The 17652-nt window shown below is 50.4% G+C and overlaps 1 pseudogene; it reads right to left on the reverse strand.

Annotated features, from left to right (window-relative positions):
• Window positions 1–11201: 11201 nt before the first annotated feature.
• On the reverse strand, window positions 11202–12328 carry LOC146724698 (zinc finger BED domain-containing protein 5-like; annotated as a pseudogene).
• Between the last annotated feature and the right edge of the window lie 5324 nt (window positions 12329–17652).

Raw genomic sequence — 17652 nt, forward strand, 5'->3', positions numbered from 1 at the left:
ACTCGGAACCCCCCCCCCCCACCCGTCTCCGTGCCCCCGTCGCGACTCTAATCACGCGGCAGGACGAGGGAGGCAAGAGGAAAGGGCGAGTCCAAGCGAAAAGCTCGGATCTCTCCCGAACAATCGGAGAAATGATTTGCCGTACCTCGAGCGGGCCGATGAATTTTGGCGTGAGTTTTGCGTTAAATTGTTGCGCTCAATTTGAGAATGGGTGGTCGCGCTTCCACACCCATTCTCCAACTTTCGGTTTCCAGGGGCGCCTTCGCCCCCCCCCCCGTTGATCGCCACTTTGCCGTGGTGGGGGGGCTCACCCTTCGCAAGGGAATAGCCTTGCGAGGGGTGCCAAGAGCGATCAGTACCTTCCGAGGTACACTGCCCCCGGTCTCGGGGGCACGCCCTCCGTCTCTGGGGGCTCTCTTCGGGGTGTGGAAGAATTCCACATCCCGGGGAGACGGGGCCCACTTCCCCGTTAGAGCTTTGGCTCGTATGTGGTAAGGGATGGCGACCCGGAATTCAAACGCCCGGTGGCATGGCACCGTTAAAAGAAGGGACTGCACGGCGCTTCGGCGCTTCCCTTCCTACCACGCTTTGTGGCCCGGCATGCTGCTGGGTAGACGGCTTTCGCCGTCCGGGGTTTCCCTCCCCTCCGTCCTGGGGGGGGGCCTGCTTCGGGGTAGTCTCGGGGGGGTTCCCTTTGGGAACTGGGGGGGTGGGCGTCGGCGGCGGGGGCCGCTTTTGGAGGGTGCCGCGCGCGATTACCCGAGGGGCTTTGCCCGGAGGGGGTCGCGCCGGCGGAGGGATCGACATGGTCACCCGAGGGGCTTTGCCCGGAGGGTTGTCCCAAGGGGCTTTGCCTGGAGGGGACCATGTCGATCGGTCCCCGAGGCCCGCTCGTGGAGCGGTTCCCGGGGATAGGGAGGTGCCTCAGGGTGCTGGTTGGGGGTCTCCAGGCTGGGTAGCCTGGGTCCCCGTCCCAGCGTCCCTGGGGTAGGCCGCACCCAGGCCGCTCGGACGTTTCCGAGGCAGGGCTGGGTCGGCGGAGACGGCCACGCGTGGTCACCCATAGGGCATAGCTCGGAGGATTTACCCAAGGGGCACTGCCCGGAGGGGACCACGCGGGTCGGCCGTCGAGGCCGCTCGGACATATTCCGAGGCGGGGCTCGACGGCGAGAGGGAAGTCGCTGGGTACTGGTTGGAGAGCTTGCTCTCGTCCCAGCGTCCCTGCGACTAGCCATTCTCGGGCCGCTCGGACGTTTCCGAATCCGGGTCGAGAATGGCGGAGAAGGCGCGTCGCGGTCACCCGAGAGGCATAGCCCGGAGGGTGCCGCGACCGCCCTGCCCCGGGGCCGCTCGGACGTTTCCGAGGCGGGGCCCGGTGGCGAGAGTAGACATCTCCGGTCGGTCGGGACCGTTACCTCTTCCGAACCGGCCGACCGGAGAGGCGCCTGCCCCTCGTCGAAAGGCTTTCGACGAGGGGCGCCCACATAATGCTGGTCGCCACGGGGTGTAGGGCAGGGCCGGGGAGCGGCGACCCTGTCCAAAGCGTTCGTGGGGCCCCCCGGGTGGCGCCGCCCGTCACGGTACCCACACAGTCGGAGGTGTAGGACCCCTGAAAGCCCGCATGGGCGTCAAAACCCATGCGGGTGTGTAAGGGGCTCGGGGTCAGGCCGGGGTGCGGTATCCCCCCGGCCAATGACGTACGTCCCCTCCCCGGGGGAACTTGGGGCCCGGCCTTGGGGTGTGGCCGGTCATGTTTCGGGGCACCCCTTGGCTGGTGGGGGTATACCCTGGGGGACAGGAGCCGTGACGGGAACGTGGGATTAATCGAAATGGAGAATTATACACGAAACCAAAACCAAAACAAATGTGAGGAGGCCAACCCTCACACAGAGGAGCAGGCTATGCAGGCCGCGATTAAAGCGGCCCTGGAAGGGACCTCAGCACTCCAGAATCCTCGTGCAATGGCAAGAGAGGTCTCTATAAAAGTCACGAGGTGTGACTCGTTGCTGAGCGCGTCCTCATCCGAGGACTCGTATATAGGACCAAGAACAAGAGGGAGATCAGGCGTGACACCCGCCTCAGGGACAGCGGCCATTAGATCTAGGAGCCCCTCAAGAATAAGGAGGACAAGGAATAAGGAGCCCTCTGAGTGCAGTAGCTTTGATCCTGATCCTGAACTGGATCTAAGCAGCACATACACAGAGAGAGCAGAATTATCCTCCTTCCGCAAAATCAATCGGAAAATTGACGCGGCAATAGAGAGGCAAGGAGGGATACCGCTTGCTGCAGAATTACTGCAACCAGCGGAAGAACCGCAACAAAGCGGAGACCAAGAAGAAGAGGATGGGATCCCTGTCATAAAGGAGAAGAGAGGGAGAGGCTGCCCTGAAACTACAGGGGACTTCAAAAGGAAACAGGCGGAACAGGCCAGGAAAGAGGAGGAAAGAACCCTGCAAAGGGAAAAGAAAACCCTTGGTCCGCTGATAAAACCAAGTCTAGCGAAGTCCTACAAGGACTTCATTGGAAGTATTAGCAACAAGGAAGAAAAATATAGGCAGGCCCCAATAGCAGACCTCGAAGCTCTAGTATCCGAGAAATGCACGAATATTTATAAAGTTGCCGTGAATTCAGGCAACCTGAAAGGGAGCTTCACAAAGGCTGTAAAGAAAGCTGCGGCGGACATGTGCGCAGCTGCGACAGTGCTAGCTGTTAAGGCACAGAATCCTCAGGAGACTGGGGTAGAGGAGGAAATGAAAAAGATGAGGCACGAGATGCATCTTCTCCGGATGGAGAATGTTGAGCTTCGAAAAACCATCGAAAAGCTCAAGCGAACAGGCAACCGCAAGGAGACCCAAAGACCTGCTGAGGAGCCAAGGGAGACTTCCCTCACTAGAGAAAAAGGGAGGAGGACGGAGAGGTGGGTAAAGGAGAGCTCGCCTCTACCAGGGGATGGGGAGCCCTCGGGCATCGAGACGATCCCGATGTCCGAGAGCCCACTTTCACCCCCAGATAGGGAACCCCCCAAGAGTAAGGGGAAGAGGACTCGTGGAGAGGCACATCCACCCAAAGATGGGGCCTCCCCAGAAGTCCACGAGGAAGAAAAGATGGAATGGAGGTCTGAGATTTTCGGGAAGGAGGAGTTCCCCCCGCTCGGGAGAAGGAAGACGGGGAACAGACCAGGCCTAAGTGCACTCCCTCTACAGAAAGGAAGGATTGTCGACATCGTAGAAGAGGACAAGGAGGGATGCGAAGAAAAGCACAAGCAAGAAGCCCTCATAGCAATGATGGAGGGAATCTGCGAGAGGATTATGGACCAAAGGATGGGAAACCCGGTCCCAAGCTTTGCCCAAAGGAAGGGGGCGGAAAGGGCAAAGACGAAGAAACGTGGAGGAGGCGGAAAAACCAACCCACCCGCCCCACAGAAGGGACAAACGAGGTCAACAAGGGCCAACAACAACACCCCCCTTGCAACGACCTTGAACCCGCCGGCGAGACCTGGGTTGCTAAGAGTAAAGGCAATCGAAAAGGTCTCAATCAAAATTCCTCTGCATAAGAAAGCAGAGGAAAAGAAGGGAAAGGGGAATGCATCCGCATCCACATCCAATCCCCAAAAGAAGACCGCTCCACAAGAGACACAACAGCCAACGGAAACGTGGACAACTGTTGTGTCTAGGAAGGCCGCGAAGAAAGGTAGGGACAAGGAGATGAAAGGGATACCGCAAAAGCAACAGCAGCCAAGACCTCCTGCTGCTGCCGCACCCCAAGGGAAGAAGACGGTACCCCCTAAGAAAAAGAGGAGGGAACCTAAAATGGCGGCGGTCACGGTGACCTGCCCCCCAGGAGAGTACGAGGCGATAATGTCAGAGGCCCGCCAGAAAATGGAGGGCCTCGAGAGCCTCGGCATACGGAACGGGGTGAAAATCAGGAGAGCTGTGACCGGGGCACTGGTGTACGAGATTCCCGGAGAGGGCAGCAATGAGCTTGCGGACAAGTTGGCCCTCAGGCTCAGACAGGTTCTCTCCGGGAAAGAGGGGGTGAAGGTGCAACGACCAACCAAGACGGCTGAGCTTAGGTTGAGAGGGCTCGACGAGACCGTCACCCCCTCGGAGGTTCGCGAAGCAGTCTCCGGAAGCGGAGGCTGCGAAGAAGAGGAGGTGAGCGTAGGAGAGATCAAGAGGGCGCCCAACGGCACCAAAATGGCGCGGGTTCGGTGCCCTCTCAGATCGGCGAACGCCATAGCCAAAAAGGCCCACATACAAATAGGGTGGGCTATGGTAAGGGCAGAACTGCTGGATAACCGCCCTCTCCAGTGCTACAAATGCCTGGAGGGAGGCCATGTGAGGGCCAGGTGCCCCAACAAAGCAGACCGCAGCGGTAAATACTACCGCTGCGGAGAAGAGGGGCACAGGGCCAGCACCTGTGAAGCCCCAGTGCGCTGCGCGGTGTGCAGCGACAAAAACCTCCCCGCCAACCATAGAACGGGAGGAAAGTCCTGCACACCGGTGCAGAAGGGGAGAAGGGGCATCCCGCTAGCAAAGATAACGGGGACCCCCAAGCGACCCGGGACCACACCAATGGAGGTGGAGCCTCTGCGGAATGCCTCTCCCCCTAAGGAAAGACCACTGGAGCAAAGGCCTCCCAGAGCCAAGGGAGGAAGGAGATATGCGGAGGAAGGAGAGAACCCCCCCTCCGGAAGCCAAGGTGCTGGCAAAAGACAGCGCCTCAAGGAAAACTTGGAGGGGGGAAACAACGACGCCATGGATGTGGCGGAAAGAGGAACAACCAAGATAATTGATGTTGGCCAATAAGATTTTACAGGCCAACATTAATCATGCGAGGGGGGGCCCAGGATCTTTTCGTCCATACTATGGCGGAAAAATCCTGCGGCCTAGGTATTGTGGCGGAGCCGTACAGGGTGCCCGATAGAAACTGGGTACGGAGTACTGACGGCCTCGCCGCAATCACAAGGAGGAATACGCCTAATTCCTCCCCCCTAAATCTCATTGGGGCGGACAAGGGGATCGTGACGGCTTCCTGGGGGCCCATCATTGTGATCGGAGTATACCTCCCGCCGAGTCTGAAAAACTGGGAATTTGGCGGGAGGTTAAGAATCCTGGAGAGGGAGATCGCCCGACATCACCCCAAGCCGACAATGGTCGCGGGGGACTTCAATGCCAAATCAACGGCATGGGGTTCCCCGCGAACCGACAGGCGAGGTAATGAGGTCGAAGAATGGGCGGCGCGGTGCGACCTCACGCTACTCAATACGGGAAACGAGAGAACATGTGTGCGCCGGCAGGGCGGGTCGATTGTAGATCTTACATAGATGACCCGCCCTGCGGCGAGAATGGCGCGAGGTTGGAGAGTGGCGACGGAGATCGAAACATTGTCCGATCATAGGTACATAGAGATCTCCGTCGCCATGATCCCAAAGGAGGTTGCGGAGCGTCGCCGGCTTAGAGAGGCAAACTCCAGAAGGTGGGCCCTCAGGAAGCTAGATGAGGACATGTTCATGGCGGCGATCAACGCCGCGATGATAACAAAGGAAAAGGAAGAGGGGACCGGGAATTTGGAAGAACACAGGGCATGGCTAACAAATGTAATACTACAAGCGTGTGACGTAGCCATGCCCAAGGTCAAGACCCGGTCCCCGAAAAAGGCATATTGGTGGTCGGAGGACATTGCCGAGTTGAGGCGGTCCTCCGACCAAGCGAGGAGAAATGTCAAAAGAAGGGCAAGGTACGCGCTGTCGGACCCTGAAGGATTGGAAGACGCGTGGGACGCTTACAGGAATAGAAGGAACGACCTGCGCGCCTCCATCCGACAGGCGAAGGCGAGGGCCTGGGAGGAATTGATCTCCTCCCTGGATGAGGACCCGTGGGGCCGTCCCTACAGAATAGTTCTAAATAAACTGAGAGGGACGGCACCATTAACGGAGTCACTAGACCCCCATCTCGTTGAAAACATCATAGGGGTCCTGTTCCCCCGGGTAACGGGTACGCAAAACCCGATACGGGCGGGGGAGCAGGACTGGAACGAGACAGAGATGGGGGTCACGGGAGGAGAGATCCGGGATGCTGTCAAAAGGATTAAGAAGGGGAAAGCCCCTGGACCAGACGGCATCCACGGAAGGATCTGAGCCCTCGCCTTCAAAGAATTGGTCGAGCCCATGAGGCACCTATATAACGGGTGCCTCAAGGAGGGCTCCTTCCCCCAGGAGTGGAAAAGGGCGTCAATAGTCCTAATCCCTAAGGAAGGCAAACCTAGGGATTCGCCCTCGGCGTACAGACCGATATGTCTGTTGGACGAGGCGGGAAAGATTCTGGAAAGAATCATCGCTGCCCGCCTCGTCCACCACCTGTCCCGAGATGGTCCGAACTTGGACAAGAAGCAGTACGGTTTTCGGGCCGGGCGATCAACAGTTGACGCAATTTTGCGTGTCCGCTCGGTCTCGGAAGCCGTCGTGAGGGAAGGCGGGGTGTTGTTGGCGGTCTCACTAGACATCAAAAACGCCTTCAACACCCTGCCATGGCACCGGGTGGGTGATGCCCTGAAATACCACAGGGTTCCCCCCTACCTGGTGTCAATAATTTCGGACTATTTTCGGGACAGAAGTCTAGTCTATGTGAACCAGAACGCCGAGGAGCGCAGGGTCGAAGTGTCGTGCGGGGTTCCGCAGGGGTCAGTATTGGGCCCCCTCATGTGGAACCTCGCCTACGACGTGACCCTGAGGACTGCCCTTCCCCCCGGCTGTGACGTCATCCGCTATGCGGATGACACGCTAGTCATGGCCGGGGGAGACTCCTGGGAGGAAGCGACAGCGCGTACCAATATCGCGGTGGCACGTGTCGTGCGCACAATTGAAGGAATTGGGCTGAAGGTGGCGCCCCAAAAGACAGAGGCCGTCTTTTTTCATGACGGCTCCCATGGGGCGCCTCCCAAAGCCCAAATAATGGTGGGAAACACCCCCATAGAGGTGGGGACCCGGATCAAATATCTGGGTCTCCACCTGGATGGCAAGTGGGCCTTCGGCGAGCACTTCCGTCAACTGACCCTGAGGGTTGGTAAGGCAGCGATGGCGCTATGCCGGCTGCTGCCGAACCTCGGGGGACCGGACGAAAGGGTTCGCCAACTGTACGCCGGAACTATACACTCAATGATTATGTACGGAGCTCCCGTGCGGGCGGAAAAGGTGGAGCCCACCCGCAAATTAAAAGATGCGCTGCATCAATTGCAAAGACGGGTGGCCAACCGCATGTGCCGGGGGTTCCGTACCGTAAGCTGGACGGCCGTGGGGGTGCTCTCAGGAGTACCCCCTATCGAGTTATTAGCCCGCATGTACGCCGAAGTGTATAGGCGTACACGCGGGCTACAGAGGCAAGAAACGGCCGTCACCGATAGTATCCGGCGTGCACTGAGGACCCACACCCAACGGCAACTCATCGAGAGTTGGTCCGGCAGTCTGCAAGACCCGCGGCTGCCGGGACAATGGACCGTCGGGGCCATCCGGCCCTGCCTAGAACAGTGGCTAGGCAGGGCCAAGGGGGGTGTTACATACAGAATGACACAGGTGCTCACCGGACATGGATGTTTTGGTGAGTACCTGTGTCGAATCAAGAAGGAGCGCACGAGACGTTGTCACCATTGTGATTGTAGGAGAGACACGGCCGGCCACACACTCTTGGAGTGTGTGGCCTGGACCGAAGAAAGGAGGGAGCTGGAGACGGCGGTAGGAAGAAGAGTTCTCTCGCTACCAGGACTAGTCAGTAAAATGGTAGCGAGAGAAGAAGTTTGGATGGCGTTCTCCTCCTTCTGCGAGTGTCCTCTCGCAGAAGGAGGAGGCGGAGAGAGGAAGAGAGAGGGCTGGGAGAGGCAACTCCCGGTCCTCGGAGGAGGAGGAGAAAGATGACTCGGAGGACGGGGACGGGCCCCCCTCTTTTCCGCCCATCGGGGGTGGTGGGGGCCGGGGGAGGTATAACCTCCGAAGTAGGAGAAAGGCATCCATGGGAGGTGAGGCCGGGCCTTCTCTTTCCGTGCCGTCGGCGGGCTTGCCCGTTTGTGGCGGCGCGGATCGGGGGGGGGGGGGGGTCCGTCCCCAACATACCCGCGTCAATTATTGACGCGGGATGAGACTTCTGGGCGGGGGCCGGGGACAATTAAGTCCCAAGGGCCCTCCCCCACTGGAGCCTCACGCGAGCCAGACGCGTGGGCGCGTCACCCCACTAGGGGGGGCGCCCTGCGCGCTCGGTTGGGGAAAACCCTTCCGGCTGCGGCCAAAACTCCTAAGGGAGCGGAGGGAGCCGCAGTCGGGGGGGCGAGGGGGGCCGCGTGTCCCTGGCGGGTGAGCACCACCCGTTCGTCCGGGGCGCCTGGGCCCTCCTCAATGACGGAGACGTGACGTAGGGGGCCCTCTCACCGGGAGCCATAAGGCACCGGTGGGAGGGCAACGTCGTCCACGGAGGGGGTTTCTCTCCTTCTGAGAGGGACCCCCTGGTGAGGGCTCCCCTGGTGGAACGCCGAACTGGACCACCCTCTTGGGGGTCCAGGGGACGCGGCCACCGGGGGGGCGGGGGCGATGGCTCGAGCGGGAGCTCTCGAGCCATGGCCCCGCCCCCCAAACTTTTTGGGAGGGCGCGGCGTAGGGCGGGTGTCCGCTCTGCGCCGCAACGGCGAGGAAACCGCACAGTCATTGACTGTGCGGTCGGGGAGGGGTCTCGGTCGCAAGGCCGAGGCAGCTCCCCGGAGACGGCATGGCGGGGGGGCGGCGGGTCGGCATGGGATACCAGCATCCTCGCCGTCTCCTATCCAACGCCCGGGCAGGACACCCGCTGGGGTTTTAGTGAAGTAGGTCTTGGGCCCCCTGGTCGAACCATTCGTGGCTCGATCAAGGGGAACAAGGAGTCCCACATAACCCTCACCTCTATCCGGAGGTGAGTGGTACCATGACGGTTTCTCCAGCGTCAAAAAAAAAAAAAAAAAAAAGGCGCCTTCGCAGATTGCAGTACTTCTCCTGTCTTTGGAATGCGCGAGCCAGGTTTATGCGGACAAGTTTGTAGGCCGCGTCCAGGCTGGTTTTTTTGTGTTCTGGATCGGTAGATGGTTGCAGTAGCGATGCGGTTGGCAGTGGCACGTGTAATTCCCGGCCGTGATTAAGAAATGCGGGCGTATATCCGGTGGCGTCGTGAACTGCGGTATTATAGGCGAACTGTAGTGCCGGTAAATTTTCGTTCCACGTACGATGATCCTAGTTGACGTATTGATTGATCATCGTTTTCAACGTTCGATTTGACCTCTCCGTAAGGTTGCAGTGTGGAGTGTACACCGGCGTGGTCCGGTATTTGATATTGAACGCGGCCAATCTCTCGATAAATTTCCTTGACGCGTCCAGTGTTCCAATTAGGGACCGGCTGTACGCGCATTCGCGAGCACGCGGCCACAGTGAAGTATCTCGTACTAGAGAAAAGAGGCACCGTTACCCGGCTACATCGAAAATATTTTAAAAAATTGTTTAACATATTAAAAAATTAAATATATACTTATATATTTTTAAAAATATTTAAAATTTATTTATTTAATATATATAAATTATAATAAAGGATAAAAAGGAAGAGGAAAAGGATGATATTATAAAATAAAACACTTTTTACATAAATAAAATAAAAATCTTTAATTTGGCAAAAATTTCAAAGAATACCAACATTTATTGCAACGGTAAGGAAAACTGCCAAAAACCTTACCAGTATTCATTAACAATAATACAATTAATAAATTATAACAAGAATTGAAATAAACAAAAGTTATAATTATTAATTATAAAATTATAAATATTACATTTTATCTTAAATTAAATTATAAAGTAATTTTTCTTATAAAAACCGTTAACTTATAAAAACCGATATAATATTACACAATATTCAATAATTATAAAAAATAAAATTGCACAGTACTTATTTTAATTAGAAAAAAATTGCACATTTTTTCTTAAATTAAAATCATTAATAAAAAAATAATATGTACAATATTTTCAGGTACTTATATTATTACAGATATATTAAATGATATATATAATATAATATCCTGCTATAATAATAAATTATATGAAATTTTAACATTATAATATGTAGCTAATATATACATAAAAGTCATTTGGCTAGATGCAAAAAATTAATGCAAAATAAATTATAAAAAAAATAATATTATTTAGATGCATATAATTATCTTAAAAAAGCGTTAAAGCGTTAAAGCATTAAAAAACAATTAAAGCATAAAAAAGCAATTAAAATAAATTAAAAAACAAAAATTAAAGCATATTCAAAAACGATCAGATAATTTATTTTCCATGTAAATTTTGCAGATTGTGTAATTTTAAATGCCCGGAATCAATTTCAAAATTTATACAATTAATGTTTTCAGCTTGAAAACTCGATCGTATTATACACATCGCGGAAACAGTATCATTTAATAATCTATTTCTTTTTTTATTTTTAATATCAGTTACCATTGAAAATATTCGTTCGTAGGTTTTTCGTTCTACTTCCGCATTAGAATGAGGAAAAGAAAGAACTGCTTTGAATAATGACTCTAAATTTGAACACATTTTTTCCCCATCAAAATTTTTTAATTCTAATATTTTTTGCCACATAGAATCAATCTCTAAAGAAGCTAACTCTACTTTTTCTTCGTTATTAAAAACGGATGGCAAAATTCTCCACTCAAAAGCTAATTTGGTAATATCAATAATAAACGCGTTGCAATAAAAGTTAAATCTTTAAATTTGACTCTAGCTTCATCATAAAGAGCAATTTTCGGCTGTAAGAACATTAATTGTTGAAAAACAATATCTCTATACGGTAAACGTTTTAACATTTTGCGAACAGCAGTTACATAAAAGTTGAAACAATTTAATTTAATTTCTCGCGTGCATTCTGAAGGTAGTGCTTCAAGAAAACTTTCACATTCCGGTCCAATATATATATTATTTATGTCTTGAAAATTATGTTCGTCTTCTATATTTAAATTAATAATAGAGTTTAATGCTCTTGGAATTAAAAAATTTTGACCTATTTCGCGAATTAATCGTTGACTATTTTCATACAGTGTATGAATTAAAACCTTACGAGATTGAAAAAAGCATTAAAGCAATTAAAAAAATTTAACGAATATTTTAAAAATAAGAAATATGCTTTTAATGAATCATTATTTCATTGATTTAAAATAATTTCCACGGATTTTAATTTAGCTTCGTTTACAGCTAAAATAAAATAATTTTTTAAAACTTCCCAATTATTTAATAATCTAACAACACATTTATGTAAAATTAACCACCGAGTATTTGATAATTTTAAAATTTTATTTCTTTCCACATCAAAAAAATCCTGAAATTTACCTAAAATTGCACATCTCTTTGCACTGCCTGAAATATAAGTTGCAACTCCTCAAATTAAATTTTCGCACGACTGTGGAAGTTTTTTACAAGCTTTACTTGCTACAAGCGCGGATAAATGGCAAATACAATTTAACGTAACAAAACCCGGTGTTTCTAATTTTAAGCGCGACATAAAAGAATTATAGCATCCAATCATTACAGATGCATTATTACTTGCCATTCCGACAATATTTTTTAAAGGAATTTCTTTTTTATCTAACATATTTTTAAAACTTTCAAAAATTTTGTTCGCAGAACAATCTGTTGCGTCCATAGATAATAAATCTAACAATTACGTTCTTACTTTTTTAGTTACAGGTGAAACATATTGCACAAAAATACACATAAGTTTAGTATCCGAAATATCAGAGTACTTTCGTCGATTAAAATAGAAAATTTACAATTTTGAATAATTTGAATTAATTTTTTTGTTTCTCGTTTCGCGATTACTTGTGTAACAATTTTTGTGCACTTATCTCGAGTCAGTGCAAAATCTGATACAACTTCAGGGACTATGCAGATATCTTTCAATAATGGAATTAAATGATCTGCGGAATAAAAAGAAATATTATGTTTAGCAAAAAATGCTGCTAATTTTATTTCGGCGCGTTTGACTTTATCTTTATGTGAAAGAGTGACTTTATTACTACTATTTGCGGTAGTGTCTGTAAAATTAATATTTAAATTTTTAGAATTTATTTTTTCTAAATGTTAGACCGATTGTGAATGTTCAATTAAATTAGATTTACAACATCTGATGGCTTTATTACATGCAGTACATACAGCTTTATCTAATGTAGGATGTGGAGCCAACCATCCTTTAAAAATTGTATCATCTAGCCATGACATTTGAAATTTACGGACTCTTTGTCTTTTAATAGCTCCTTTTTCTACAGAGTCCATTGTAATTAATAAATAATAATTAAAACTCTTTTACCATTACCTCTTCTTATCTTACCATTAGTTAATTAGTTTATCTTTTCTGCTGCCGTAGCCGCCGATTGCCGACCATCCTAGGATTCACACCTTGGCAGAATAGCTCCTTTTCCTACAGAGTCCATTGTAATTAAATAATAATTAAAATTCTTATCTTACCATTACCTCTTTTTATCTTACCATTAGCTTATCCTCTCTGCTACCGTAGCCGCGTAGCCGCCGATTGTCGACCATTCTAAGAGAGGATTCACACCTTGGCAGAAAAGCAGAAGCCAATCAGAACGCGTTCTGCCAATACGAGTTCTGATTGGCTTCTGCTTTTCTGCCAAGGTGTGAATCGTCCCTAACTCTATCGTTCACGATCCCGCCAAACTGCGTATATGTACGTTACTGTATTTTTCTAGCCACGCATGCGCGTACAGCCGGTCCCTAATCGGAACACTGACTGCGTCCCATTATCTGATAAGATAGATTCTGGGCATTCGTGATGTAGAATTACGCGTTCAGTGGTAGTCTCGGTGACGACGCGGGCGGTGGCCTTGCGAAGAGGCACCATTTCCACCCATTTCAAAAAACGATCTTGCGCTACGAGAAGCCAGGTGTGCCCTCGGCGCGATTGCGGCAGAGGCCCAACTAGGTCGATGGTGGCCTGTGTCCATGGTCGTTCTACGGCTGTAGCGTGTAACATGCCGGCCGGGGCCCGTTAGGCGACTTTATGGACTTAACAATTCGTGCAGTTCCGTACGTAAGTGGCGATATCCCGGAACATTCCTGGCCAGTAAAACTTCTCGGCTACCCGGGCAATTGTTCTAGCGATGCCCAGGTGTCCAGTCGTCGGGGCATCATGGTGACGCTGCAGGATTTCCAGGCGTTGCTCCTTGGGCACACATTCCTTCCATTGCGTGTCGGCTGAGGTGTCCCTAAAGTTTATGCTGTGTAGAAAGTGGTACCATAGTCTCTCGTTCTCGATTTGGTAATCGGGGCGGGTATCCGAGTCTCGGGAAACGGTATCGTATAAGCGACGATACCACGGGCATCGGGGCGGGCCGACGGCGCAGGTGATCGGTTATCGGCGACGCGATTTAGAGTGCCGGTATTTCACCTCAAAATCGAACTATTATAGTTCAAATAGCCATCGAGCCAATCGACCGGATGGCATCTCTAAATGCTGCAGCCACTTGAGGGATTGATGGTCAGTGATTACAATGAATGCGTACTTTTCCAGATAATTTTTTATACGGCGGATTCTCCATACGACGGCACTCCAACTCGGTCGCGCTATAATTACGTTCGGCTGAATTCAAGATGCGACTCGCGTAGGCAATCACGCGTTCTCTTTCTTCGAAATACTACGTGAGTACCGCCCCAAAGCCGCTAGTGCTGGCGTCGGTTTGTAATATAAAACGGCGATTAAAATCTGGGCAGGCGAGCACGAGCGCGCCGTGACCAGCGTTTGTTTGAGCGTACGAAACGCAGCTTCGGGTTCCCAGGTTCATCGAGCATTTTTGCGCGTGAGCCGCGTAAAAGAGGCGGCGATAGCAAAGAAGTCCGCGATAAAACGGCGATACCAGGACGCCATCCCCAGGCATTGCCGGACCTGTTTGACAGTCGTTGACGTGGACGACGGCCTTGACTTTGTTGGAATCAGTTCGTATTCCGCGGTGATCGATCACGTGACCGAGGTACTTTAGTTCGCTTACGCAGAACCGGCATTTCTCCGCGTTCAATCAGAGCTTCGCATCGCGTAGTCTGCGGAATACGTCGACGAGCAGGCTCAGGTATTCTTCGAATGTGCGACTAATGACAATAATGTCATCTAGGTAGACGAATACGTGCGGTTCAAGGGCCAAATCAACGACGGAATCTAAAAGTCATTGGAAGGTTGCCGATGCGGAGTGTAAACCTAATGGCATGACTGTAAACTGATACAGGCCCCGTCCCGGAATGGTGAAGGTGGCAACCAGACGGCTTTCAAGTGCGAGGGGGACCTGCCAGTAGCCATTCTTTAAATCCAAAGTGAGGTATTTCGCCTCTCAAAGCTTATCCAAGGTGGTTGTGACCTGTGGCAGCGGATACGCGTCCTTCTCGGTTACATCGTTGACTTTCCGGAAATCAATACGGAAGCGAAATTTCCCGTCTCGTTTCTTTACGACTACGCACTTTGTGATGGTTTGATTACGTCCGCCGCCTCCATTTCTTCGACTTCCCGGTCGATCACCGCCTGTATGGCAGGATTTCGCGGTCGGAATCGTTGCTTGATAAACGTCGCGTCCGAATTGTGTGCTGCGCGAGATCAGTGGGTCTGCGCACGGTTTTGAACTTTCCAAGCTTGGTTCCCAAAAAGACCCGTAATTGTTGTGCTTCTGCGGGTGTCTAGATTGTCAACCCTCTAGCGAGGTTATTCTCCAGAGCGGTCGTCGGCCATGCGCGCGGTCGCGGAGGGAGTATGGCATCCCCAGGTGGCTCCATAAGTCAGTCCCGATTAGAACGTCGCTGTCCAACGAGAGGAGTACGAGGAACTCGTGGTGACATTATATATTCGGTTCCCCACACGGAGGTTCACGGCCATTGTTCCCCGGCGTGTCGACCAATGTGCCGTCGGCCATCTGGATTTGTCTCCCATGAGGTTTGGCAACGCATCCTCGCTGGGACAACCGGTCCGCGGTCTGGCCGTTGAGGAACGATACCTCCGAGCCCGTATCAAGGAGAGTTAGAAAGCAGTGTTCTTGGATTCGTACAGGGACGTGCGGCCGCGGCGTATACTTTATGCAGAGCTTAGGGCGGCAGATTCGGCCGCCGCGGTCCCGGTTCGCCCTGTGTTTCTTGCCGGCGGGTAGCATTCTTTCGTAAGTATCCCGTCCTTACCGCATTGCGAGCAGAACTTCTTCGGGGGTCGCTTGCAGTCGAAACGGGTGTGCCCCCTTTGTTTGCAACGCCAACAACATTCCGTTTTATCATAGAGCGCCGCGGTAGTCGGTTTTGGTGTGTCTTTTTTGTGAAATGCGCGACGCTGCTGTTTGACTTTCTCGAATTCCGCGGTGCGTGCTTGCAACTCCGCGAGACTCTTGGCGTCATCGTACCGCACGTATAGTTTATAGTCTGGGTTTATGTTCTCGTACAGGCGGTCGAGTTGTTCCGCGCGAGAGTAACCCCCCGCCCGTCTCATTAGGGTCAACACGTCGGTGGCGTACTTAGCGAATTTTTCATTCACCTTTTGCCGGCAGTCGGCGATCTCGCGGCGGAGAGCGGCTTAGTATCGTCGCGGTAAAAACTGAATGCGGAATGCACAATCAAAATCCCCCCACCCGCACAAGTCGAGCCGATTATTTCGGTACCAAAAAAGAGGCTCTCGTCTTAACAATTCTGGCAATCCTTTCAGCAATTGTTTCTCAGTAACTCCGTACGCGTCGCGTAACTCTTCGATGCGTTCCAGGAACGTGAGAAGGTCCTTTCCGTCGAAATGACACCCTCATTTCCTAATCTGATTCACGGTGCGGGCGTCATCGGAGGGGGTCAAGGGGCGAGGAGGTGGTGGTGCGGCGTCTAGAGGCTCGTTCGTGGGGGCGGCTGCATCGCGCGCGAGTAATGTCCCGGCGGTGGACGCATCCATGGCGCGGCAGCGCAATTCGTCTAACGTACCAATCGAATAAAGTCCGGCTTTCGCGGCGAATACAACAAGCTGTTCCTTCGCCAATAAGTGTATCCACATTCTCATTGGATGGAGTCGTTCGTTTCCTGGATTTGGCAACGGTCAGGTCCTTGTTTGGGCGCCAATATAACGATCCGCTTTCCCGGCGCGGCCGGATCGCTCAACTGGGATCACAAGGTTTGGGAAAGGGTTTAATCCAAGAAACATGCGACTCGGTTTACGAAACTTAACAAGTGTTTATTTGTGTGTTATATACAAGTGTACAGGTGTGTGTGTGTCTGTGTGTGTGTGTGTGAGTATTTGTGTGTGAACGCAAAAGTGTATAATATTGAATTACGCGTGCAATTATAAATGTGTGACGTAAGTATGACGGCGAATGTATATGTATGAGCGTGTGCGGATGCGCGTGTGCAAGTATAAATGCGTGTCCTGGTGTACGGAGCGGTGCACGTGCTAGTATCGGTGTAGCGGATCGATGCTGGAACAAATGCGCCAATTATTGCTTACGCGGTATTTGATGCAACGAGAAATGACAATTTTTATTTTCGCGTCGACGATCGGAATTCGGTATTTAAAGGGCCGGCTCTTTAAATCCCGGCGGCCGTGTTTGTTTTCTTCTTCAGCGCGGTGCGGTTCGCGAGTTGTTATTGTCGTGCGCGAAGCTCTCTCTCTCTCCTGCGCGCGAGGGAGCGATAGAAAGAGATGCGGTTTTCGGAAACGCGGGTTTGTTTTACGCGATATGTCGCGGGGATTCCGTTTACTTTTCCTGAGGAATTCGGATTGGGAAATCGGCCGCGGGAACCCCCGACAAAGACGGAGAATTCCCAACCTCTGGAAAATACAGCCGACTGTGTAGGAGGATAGCTAGAGGAACGGATTTATTTCGCCCTTTCTCGGATCATTATCTATCCGACTGTATCAAAATAATCAACGGTTACAATATATATAAATGTGTGATGGACAATTAAGAAAAAACTAAGTAAATCTTTCAAGAGGCTTGGCTTAGTGATGATAGAATTAAATCTTGGATTCTATCTATCTATCTATCTATCTATATATATATATATATATATATATATATATATACATTCTTATAAATAGACTTCAATCAATCATGCACTTACCATGATTCACAACGTCTTGAACGCTAGATTGCAAAGGGTGATTTCAGCGTAGCTGGGAATAATCACAGCAACATCACCTGTTGCCATATTCTGTGGAATATTCAAATATACAATAGTTATAACAATATGAATTAGAGAGGACATATGTTGCACAAATTCTTGAAAAATTGTATCATTAATTAATTAAAAAGCATAAATATGGAAATTAATGATTCAAGAGGAAAAAGCTCATAATAGAATATGGGTGCGCCCGATATTTAGAAAAAAACAAAGATTTTTACAAGGTGCTAGTAACAATCTGGTCAAAGAAATGGAATTTGAAGATCACGAAATGTTTTATAATTTAAGAGTTTAACAAGGCTCTGTAATATAAATATAAATTTAAAGTGTAAGACAGGCAATAAGAGCCAATCGCGGAAGACAGTGCGTTAGCCCAACGAAACTAAAATGTTTTCGTTAGAATTAAATATCTGTGCACAAGGCACCAAATTTTACTTAATGACCGAACACCAGGAAAA

Source organism: Nylanderia fulva, unplaced genomic scaffold (genome assembly GCF_048542155.1).
Source record: "Nylanderia fulva isolate GAGA-0341 unplaced genomic scaffold, ASM4854215v1 Scaffold12, whole genome shotgun sequence".
Taxonomy (NCBI): Eukaryota; Metazoa; Arthropoda; class Insecta; order Hymenoptera; family Formicidae; genus Nylanderia; species Nylanderia fulva.